Raw genomic sequence first — 10,220 nt, forward strand, 5'->3', positions numbered from 1 at the left:
TTGTGCTTAGAAACAAACCTAGCAAACTTAGTTGATTTTAAGCACTTAGGTGTCCAAGTAGGGCATACGAGGTCGAAACCAAGTGGGGTCAGTCTCAAAACCTCCGTGAGATTGAGTTGGATGTGTTAGAGCTGATGGTGCCCAAAAAATCCTCATTGGTTGAATATTTTGCACTTAGAAGTGAACTTAGTAAGCTTAATTGATTTAAAGCACTTAGGTGTCCAAGTCGGGTATACGAGGTCCAAACCAAGTGGGGTCAGTCCTAACATGTCTGTGACATTGAGTTGGACATCTCGGTGTTGAAACTACCAAATAACTCTTCCCTGGTTGAAAATTATGTGCTTAGAAGCAAGCCAACTTAGTTGATTTTAGGCACTCAGGTGTCTAAGTCGAGCATACGAGATCCAAACTGAGTGGGGTAAATCCCGACACATTCGTGACATTGTGTTGGACGTGTTAGAGCTAACAATAACCAAAAAAATCTCTTTTTTTTTTTTGTTGAACATTATGCACTTATAAACAAACCTAGCAAACTTAGTTGATGTAAGCACTTAGGTGTCCAAGTCGAACATATCCTCTCCAAACTGAGTGGGGTCAATTTTGATTGATCAAACTTAACTATTTAATTTTGTATCATTTTTTGTTTCACTATGTATAATCATTCTTACTATCAAATCATTTGTACTTATGGTACGTATGTATTTAGAAATTGTACACTAATTTTTTGTATAATTATTACTTTGTAGGATTTGCGGTTTGTCACAAGATGATGAGGACGACAACAAGCACTATAATAACGATGCGGTTTTTTTTTTTTTTTTGTTGTATTTTTTGTTATCTGAATAGATCATGCATTGTTATATGATGTTTCTGAACAATTTTATATATATATATATTCATTTTCTAAACAATTTAGGAATTTATCATTAATTATGGTTCAATATTATATATATATATATATTCATTTTCTAAACAATTTAGGAATTTATCATTAATTATGGTTCAATATTATGTGCAGAGAAAATTAATTGTAGGGTTTTCACAGGGATTAATGGATGATTTTTTTTAAAGAAATAAACTTTTTAAAAATTTTAGTGACAATTTTATAACCATCACTAATAGTTTCTATTTAGTGATGGTTTTATGAACCGTTACTAATAGTGTGGATTTAGTCATGGTTCAGAAGACTGTCACTAAAAGTTGAAAAATAGTAACTATTAGTGACGGTTCTAAAATCGTCATTAATAGTGACTCTTTAGTGATTGTTTCTAAACCATTACTAATAGTATGTCTTTTAGTAACAATTTTGAAATTCACCACTAATAATATGTCTTTAGTGACGATTTTCAGTTGAGAAATTGTGTTAGTTATAGTGACGATCTTAGTCTTTTAGTGACAAAACAGAACCGTCACTAATAGTCAGCTAAGACCACCGTTATAATCACCGTTCTGTAGGTGTCACTAAATTAACCGTCACTAATAAGTTTTCCCTACTGGTATACCTTTTCATATAGCCATACTATTTCTTAAGCTTCATTTCCCATCCAAAATTGAGGCTAGTCCCTAGCAATTGAAGGCCCTGTCTGAGGGGTAGGAACCACATGAGACCATGGTGGTTGGAAGTCTATGACCCGAAGATTAACCTAGTTAGTGCACCAACCTTGCCAGATTTCCCACTGCTTCAGAAAATTTGATTGAGTGTCAACTTTAATCCAAGTTAATTGGTAACACCCCATCAATTCCCTTTGTTAAATTGTCTCCCTGTTCACTTTACTGGCCTTCCGAATACCATTGTACTTCTGTTTCTTCTTCTTTATACACCATTATTGAGTTTTCCATGGAGTAATTTGGGTCTAATCTAGAATTTTGGAAAAGTATTTTTTATGCCTAAAATGAATGCAAAATAATGTAGCAACATATTGACAATGTTAAATGTATAACAAAAGAGAAGGAAACTTAAGGATTATTAATCTTGACCAACAATATAAAGTAAGCGACCCTATAGTACCCCCCAAGATTAATAACACCGTTTATCCTCAAAATAGTATCCTCGAAATAATATACAATAGAATAATGGACTAAGTTTGCGAAGAAGCATGAAGCTTCTGTCGCAACCCAGGTGGTTTCATAAATTACGGGTTTTCTCTGAGTCTCTATTCTAGGACAGGAAATTGGAGTTGGGTATGTGTGGTTTAGGCTTTTTTAATTTCTATCAACAAAAGGTCCTCAGAATGTCACCTATCCTTCCTTAATGGGTTTGGACAAGGTACAAACTGAGCGGAGTGATTCATACTCCCCCCCCCCCTGGGTGCATCGGAAGACTTATGCCTCATAGGAGCTATTGCTGCTACACACCTATCTAATCCTAAAAGTGTAAGGCTCAAGTATAAGGCTTGTGAAAGTGTGTGTTCACACATAAGGTTGAAATCCCAAACCTACATTCTATAACATCATCACACCCTGCATACACTTGTCCATTCATTCACAACATTTGTTTAAAATATAAAAAGTGCATATATAGGTAAAATATTCATATATACACAATAATTATTCATTTATATATATATATATATATATATGTGTGTGTGTGTGTGTGTGTGTGTGCGCGCGCGTAAAATAATAAAATCATAGAGTAATTAAATGGACTACTAAATTCAAATTTGGGATAATTCATAACTAATTAATGGCTCAACTCTCTAGTGTCCCCAGTAGAGTCACCAAGTTGTCCCTCTTTTTATAAGTTTGTTACATAGGATTCCAGGAGTTAGGTCTTCCTATCATCCTAAGTGACAAACCTATAAAGAGGGGAAACTATAGACACCCCATTTTGTATGCGGCCTTATCTAGCAAAAACTACTTTTGTAAAATTCATTAATCAAAAAATGGACAAAAAAAAAAAAAAAACACACATGAAAAGTTTTTTTAAAAAAAAAAAACAACAACAACAACAAGAATAATAATAATAATAATAATAATAATAATAATAATAATAATAATAATAATAATAATAATAAAAAGACAGCTCTATCTTGGTGCGATAATATCTCAATAAAGGTACCTACACACGCATCACAAAGGGAAATTTCAGTTTTTTTTTTTTTAAAAAAGAAAGAACCGATAGTCACCCACATAGCTAATGACTCACAAAGGGAAATTTCAGTTAGCAATAGGTTAGTAAATAAATTAAAAATGAAAAAAATCAATCGATTTGTTTTAAATTCGATTGATCAATTAAGTTAGTAAATGAATAAAAAAATTAAAAAAAAATCTATCATTTTGTTTTAAATTTGATTGATTAATCAAGTTAAGTAAATAAATCAAAAATAAAAAAAATTAATCAATTTGTTTTAAATTTGATTGACTAATCAAAGTTAAATTGATGGTTCTCACTATGGCCTATAAATAGAGTTTTCTAGAGAAGTGGTGGGAGAGAGAAATTAAGGAGAGAAAAGCAAAGGGTGAGGTTGAGATAGAGATTAAAAAGATTGGGTAAGGTTCTACCAAGTAGGAAAAGAAAGAGAAGCCAAAACTCCTCAAAGAAAGACGACTAGTTAGGAGTTGTTGAGTAACAGCAAAGATAAAAGAGTAGAAGAGACCTAGAGGACAAGAATTTGAAGAAAAGAGAGCTTTGTTGATAAAGACAACAACTAGAAAGGAAATGACTAAAAGGTAAGTACTGTTAGTTTTTCATCTATGCACGTGGTTTTGGTTATTTTAATTAAAGTTTGGTTTGATTAAGCAAATATTGCAGAATGATTGAGAAATAGGGAGAATTGTGTGATAATTCAATTTGAAGAATTTTAGAATGTTTTTAATTTGCAAAATTTGAATTAATTTATGAAAAATTGGTCAATACTGATTTGAGTACTAACCTAATTCTCTGTTCAATTTTGAAAAGTCTTTAGTTAAAATCCAACACAAAATTGAAAGCCCTCAATTAGAGATCCCAATCCAGTCTTTTAAAATCCCAAAATCTTGAGTCAAAATACCCCAATCAAACTTAAGCTAAAAGACACAAAAATTTGGGTCAACTTGGCTCAAAAATCTGAATACCATACCTAAAAATCCAAATATGAGGACCCAGATGCAGTGACTCCAATCCAAGAATCCAGGCCCGAGAACATGGATCCATGAAACCTCAAACCCAACCCAGGAATCAGGTCAATTTGACCCAGGTCCAAGTCAACTATCCCTTTAACCCATAGCCTAGACCCGTTTGTAGTCCTAACTTAGTCCAGTTAACCAACCCAATATCCCCTAACCCAATAGCCCAAATCCAAACTGAGCCCCAAGAACCATTCAACCCAAATCCTAAACTAACTTAGCCCATTTAAATCAAGCCCATTACCTAATTAAATGCAAACCACTTCAGACCCAATTGGGTTTAGCCCTAACTCAGCTTAAGCATGGATTTAACTGACCCACATCTCAATACACTAGGCCAAGCCTAGCCCAAACCAACATAGCTCAATCCAATTCAAATCCTAGACAAATGATCCATTTACATGGCCCCATCCCTAGATCGCCCCGTTTTTATTAAATTTTATTAATTTATTTTTAATTAATTTTTAATTCAAAAAACGGGAAAAATAGTGAAAAGTAAAAAAAAAACTATGGAAAAATAGAAAGAAAAACAAGAAAAATTCTTTGAGCTATTTTTTACTCGGGAAAAATAAAATATAAAATATCAATAATATGTAGAAAATTCTTTAACAATCCTAGAAAATTGCAAACAAATCTTGGAAAATTTAAGAAAATTCTTGAGAGTGTTTGAAAATGTGGGAATGTTTTAAAGATCCTTTTTGCTTAAATATGATGTATTCGTATGATGATTTTATATGTTTAGTATTTGTATATACCTTATTTTGTGTATATATGTGTCCCAATTATAAAACAAAGGGTAAAGAGGTGTCTTAGACCTCACCTATATCAATTTTGAGGGGGTTTATCTAATGAGATCCCCTCATTTGGATGCTTTATTAGACATTCCTAAATCACACTTGATTTTACATTTTATTTCAAAAATTTAATATTTATTGGTTTGTTTAGGGGTTAGTTAAGGACCATATGATTCAAGTTGAGATAATTCATAACTAATAAAGTACCCTTTAGAGAACTAATGTGAAAGGGGTGCTAATATTGTTCCTTTGCATAACTGTACTCCTAATCCCAACTTTGGTAAAAGCAGACTGAGACTGCTGGTTTCTTTGCCTTACGATTAGTCTAGAGACCAATCAACGGGCAGTAATTAGGTGAACTAACTGCACTTAGAAAAATAATAGGCTAGTAACAACTCCATTAAACCATTATTATTATCACCCCTCGTCATACCAATCCCTAGCTTTTCCTTGATGTCGCGACAAGACTTACTATAGAGAGAGAAAGAAGGTTCCTAAATACATTTTCAAGAGACATTTGTAGACTCAATTCTTAAATAAATGATATATTTTTCTTAAATGAATTAGTCGCAAGTTGCTGCTGCAATTTTTAAAAAGAACATGTACTAAGATTTATTTTTAGTATATGTAAATTTTTTTCCTTTCCTACACACAATTGTACATATACTTATTTTTTAAAAATATTTATTTATTTTAAAAAATATACCATATTAAACGAAATTCACACCATAACAAATAGAACATAGTATTTCTTTTTAATTTTTTTTTTTCTTAAAAGAGGGGTGCAACATGAGCACTTCCCAAGAGGTCACCCATTCTAGTAGTACTCTCTCGCCCAAGCACGCTTAACTGCGGAATTCTGATGGGATTCGGTGCATTAGTGTTGGTATGATCGCACCAGAACATAGTATTTCTCTATAATTCAAGAAATTAAAAAAAAAAATTTCCAATAATGTTCGTTAGTCACAAACAAAAAGAGATAGATTTTACCTAAAAAATAAAGAAAAGAAAAACGAATAATGTAAATCTTACATAGATTCTAACCATGTTGACTTTGGTGTATTCCCAAAAGGGGGGAGGGGGGGAGGGGGTGAATTGGGTATTTAAAATTTATTCCTAAGTTTAGCTAATTCAACAGTAGTATTTCACAACTTAGGGTCTTTCTATATACACATAAACCCAAATGCGCAGATAATATGTGAAAATCAAATCATGTGCAACATTCACAATATATCGAATATAACATACATGTGCAGGAATATAAAGTGTTGGAAATATAAAATACATGCACGATATGTTATCGGAGTTCGGCCAATACTGCCTACATCCCCGACTTGGCTCACCATCACAAGGATTGCACTTATACTCACTTAGCGGGTGGAGCGACATCTGTTACAACTAGGTCAATTAACGGGGCTGACCTCAACCTACAAACGCACCTTACCATGATGGTGCACCTAACTTTTCTAACCAGGTCTAAGTCAAACCGGGACTATTCAACAGGGTTAGTCTCCCTTTTCAGATCCACATGTAATACAACAAATATAAAAATTTGCGTACAAGGAAATATGCTTCAACACAAGCAAATATGTACTACAATACAACACAGTATAATCAATGCACATCAACAACATAGGAATAGTACGCTTAGTTATGTGTATGTATGCTATTAACACTCATTATAATGTGTATTCTCAAATAAGCACAAGAGTGTATAAACTAGTTTATTTCTTTGAAACACGACATAGAATATCTCAATATCAACCTAGGGTTTCAAAGATGCTAGCAAGGTTATTCAAACAGTCTCAAAAATTATTTTCTTAATTTATTAGGCACAAGAGATGTTTGAATCCTAGTTTGTAAAAATAATTTTGCACAGAAAAGAATGGGCTAAGGTAATTTGCAACGTGAATGCCAAAAACCTTACAAGCCATTGAGTTTTCCCCACACTAGATTTATCAAATAAAATCAAAGGATAAATCTTATGCTCAACTCTCAATCTAAAAAACAAATACAATGAATATAATGAGAGTATCCTAGCATTATAGAACAATGAATAACTACTCAAATAACTCTCACCAAACTTGGATGATCAAAGAAATAGGTATATGAGAAAGTATGGGAGTAGTATGAGCAAAATAGGATTTGGAAATTTGAGAGAGTTTTGGCTTAATCCTTTTTTCTAATCACCCTTAATTTGTGTAAATGAACTCATATATATAGACATTGGAAAAACTATAACCATTAGGGACACCCAGAAGATTATTAGAAATGTTTTTGGTGAGGATTAAAAACTTAGCCTTGATTTACCCCTTTTAACCCATAGTAAAAATATGCCAACCCAAGACTTTCAGTCGACTGAGTCCAAGGTTCGGTCGCCCGAACAGACACAATGGAAAAAGCGAGTTTTCCATGTTCGGGTGCTCGAATTTATATTCGGGTGGCTGAAATAGGCGAATTTTCAAATGCTCGAGGTTCGATCGCCTGTTCTTAAGTTCAAAAACTCGAACTTGCCAATTTGGTAGCCCGATGGTATTTTTAACGTAAGAGTTCGGGCTGCCGAGTTGGTGAAAAAAGTGAAAGTGGACGTTCGGTTGATCGATGGAACTACGGCCAATTCGATTCAGTCGCCTAAACTTAAGTCAACTTATTGACTTAGTCCAACGTTTGATTGACCGAGGCAAAATGCACTGTCAAGTTTGGTCCCCCGAATCTATAGGATTTTGCACATTTAAGTTCAATTTAAAACATAAGATTCCTCATATAATATATGTGATAGTGGAGACTTTCCTAGATGCAAGTTCTGGGATCTAGGGTCTTTCTAAGGTCGTTTTGCTTGCCGAAAAAGTCCAGAGTCGGTCGACTGAAGGGTGATCCTTAAGGTCTTTCTAAGGTCTTGAGCTTATAGTTTTACATGCATGATATGCATATTATTACAGACCTTTTTGATTTTAAATATTATAGACCCGAGTATGAAAAAAACAACAAGTAAATATGTCGGGGTCTTCATTATTCTTCAAGTTGCCGCATGCCATCAATATGATCTTACTAGTATTATCCTACACACAAACTTGATAGATATTAAATACCAGAATATTTGTCATAATCAAAATAGGGCATGACCCATAGGGTCAACAAACAAAGTAATAATCATCAATCTTTAATTAAATGTGTTTGAACAAAAATATTCTAAATTGATAAATTGTCTATTCAAATGTAGCGAATGACTCTCAATTATTTTACTAGAAAATTTCATAAACTCCACTTTCAATTCTTGAAAAATCTCAATGACTTTGACGATCTAATATAATTACACCATAACGACATAAATCTCACAATCAATCTCCTTGATAAATCTATGAAAAATGTTTCAAATAAAATAGCAAAGTATGGTTTGGTAAGGCATTTGAGGTAGTAGCCAAAGTTCATTTAATCCATTATAATTTTGGAGAAAACGGATTGCTAACTAAATGAGATAAATATGCATTTAGATATGTTACAATTCTCTTGGCATGGGTCTCTATACTGTCGATGAACAAGAATGATCAAGATAGACAATATTAATAAAGAAACTAAAGAGGTTGAGAATTAGAAAGGTAATGGTTAGGAAATTTAGACGATTAACAAATTAATTGGAGAGGGAAAAGTTGAAGCATATTACATAGGGAGGAGAGTTATAAATCTATATGACCACTTAATCTTCCTTAATTAGGGACACCGCAAAAATAAATTTAAAATAAACATATATATATATATATATATATATATATATATATATTTGTAAGAATACTATTGTCATTATGAGAAGGGTCACAAGTGGACTACCATGGATATGATTTTGCTTTTAGGGGTAGTCTAATGGATGAAGATGGAAGGGCTTAGCATTCAATTTGAGTTTTAGGATGCATGTGGAATTGCAATTTTCATGGATACTTAATAAAAAGTAAAACTGTCATTATGATTTTGTCACTTTAAGCAGTACCAAATATTTGTCTTTAGTCTTTTAAGAGTAGTTTAATAACAATAATTTAGATGTATTATTATATATTAAGATCTTATTTTTGAATGTTGATTAAATATTAAAATGGAATATAAACTATATTCTTAATCATTCTAAAACATATGTATTATTAAGGTTATTAATTAAAAAAAAAATAGTACATGAACTACATTTAATTTGAAATTTAAAAAGAAAACAAACTACTTGTAGAATAAGAAAGTGTTATTGTCACTAAAAGTGGCATCAGATCTGCCCACTTTTTAGTGGAGAATTTTTTACATTTCTAAACCACTATACAATAACAACAAAATCAAACCTTAAGTCCCACTAGGTGGGGTCTGCTATATGAATCTTTTTTTGCCAATTTATGTGATCATGGACAATTTCTTTTGATAGATTCAAGGATATTAAATCCTTACTCGTTATCTCTTTCTAAGTTATTTTAGGTCTACCTCTACCCCTTCTACTGCCCCCCACTATAACTAACTCACTCTTCTTTATTGGCGTACTATGTGGCCTACTTTGCAAGTATGCATAGCGTCTAAGTCTTCCCTCCCTTATCTTATCTTCAATAGGAGCTACAACCAAGTTGGCGCAAATATGTTCATTCTTTAATTTATCTTTGAGTGTTATACCACTCATCCATCTAAGCATTCTCATCTCGACAACTTCTACTTTTTGGATATTCTTCTTCTTTGTCACCCAACATTCTGATCCATGTAGTAAAGATGGTCTTATAGGTGTCCTATAAAACTTCCCTTTTTATTTTAAGGGTATTCTACGATCACAAAGCACACATAAAGCACTTCTCCATTTTACCCAACCTATTTAACTCTATGCATTACATCATCTTCAATTTCTCCTTTAACTTGCATAATAGATTCAAGATATTAAACTCTACAAGTGCTATTTATTTTTTCATCATCAAGTTTAACTCTGTCTCCGATATTCCTCCTACCATGACTGAAATTACATTTTAAATGTTCTGTCTTATTTCTACTTATCCTAAAACCTCTAGATTCCAAAGTCTTTCTCCATAATTCTAGCTCAGCCTTTACTCCATCCCTAGTTTCATCAAGTAATATAATATCATCTGCAAACAACATATACTATAGAACCTCTTTTTGAGTACTGTTGGTCAGTTGGTCTATCACTAAAGCAAAAAGATAAGGGTTCAAAGCAGATCCTTGATGTAACCCTATGGTGATTGGAAATTCTTTAATTTCTCCATCTATAGTCCTTACACTAGTCATTACTCCTTCGTACATTTTTTAATGACATCAGTATACCTACTACATACACCATTTTTTCTTAAAACCCAC

General features: G+C 32.6%; 1 pseudogene; it reads right to left on the minus strand.

Moving 5' to 3' along the window:
- Window positions 1-5,677: 5,677 nt before the first annotated feature.
- On the minus strand, window positions 5,678-5,798 carry LOC131158938 (5S ribosomal RNA; annotated as a pseudogene).
- Window positions 5,799-10,220: the final 4,422 nt, after the last annotated feature.

The sequence above is a fragment of the Malania oleifera genome, chromosome 6 (assembly GCF_029873635.1).
Source record: "Malania oleifera isolate guangnan ecotype guangnan chromosome 6, ASM2987363v1, whole genome shotgun sequence".
In the NCBI taxonomy this organism is placed as follows: Eukaryota; Viridiplantae; Streptophyta; class Magnoliopsida; order Santalales; family Ximeniaceae; genus Malania; species Malania oleifera.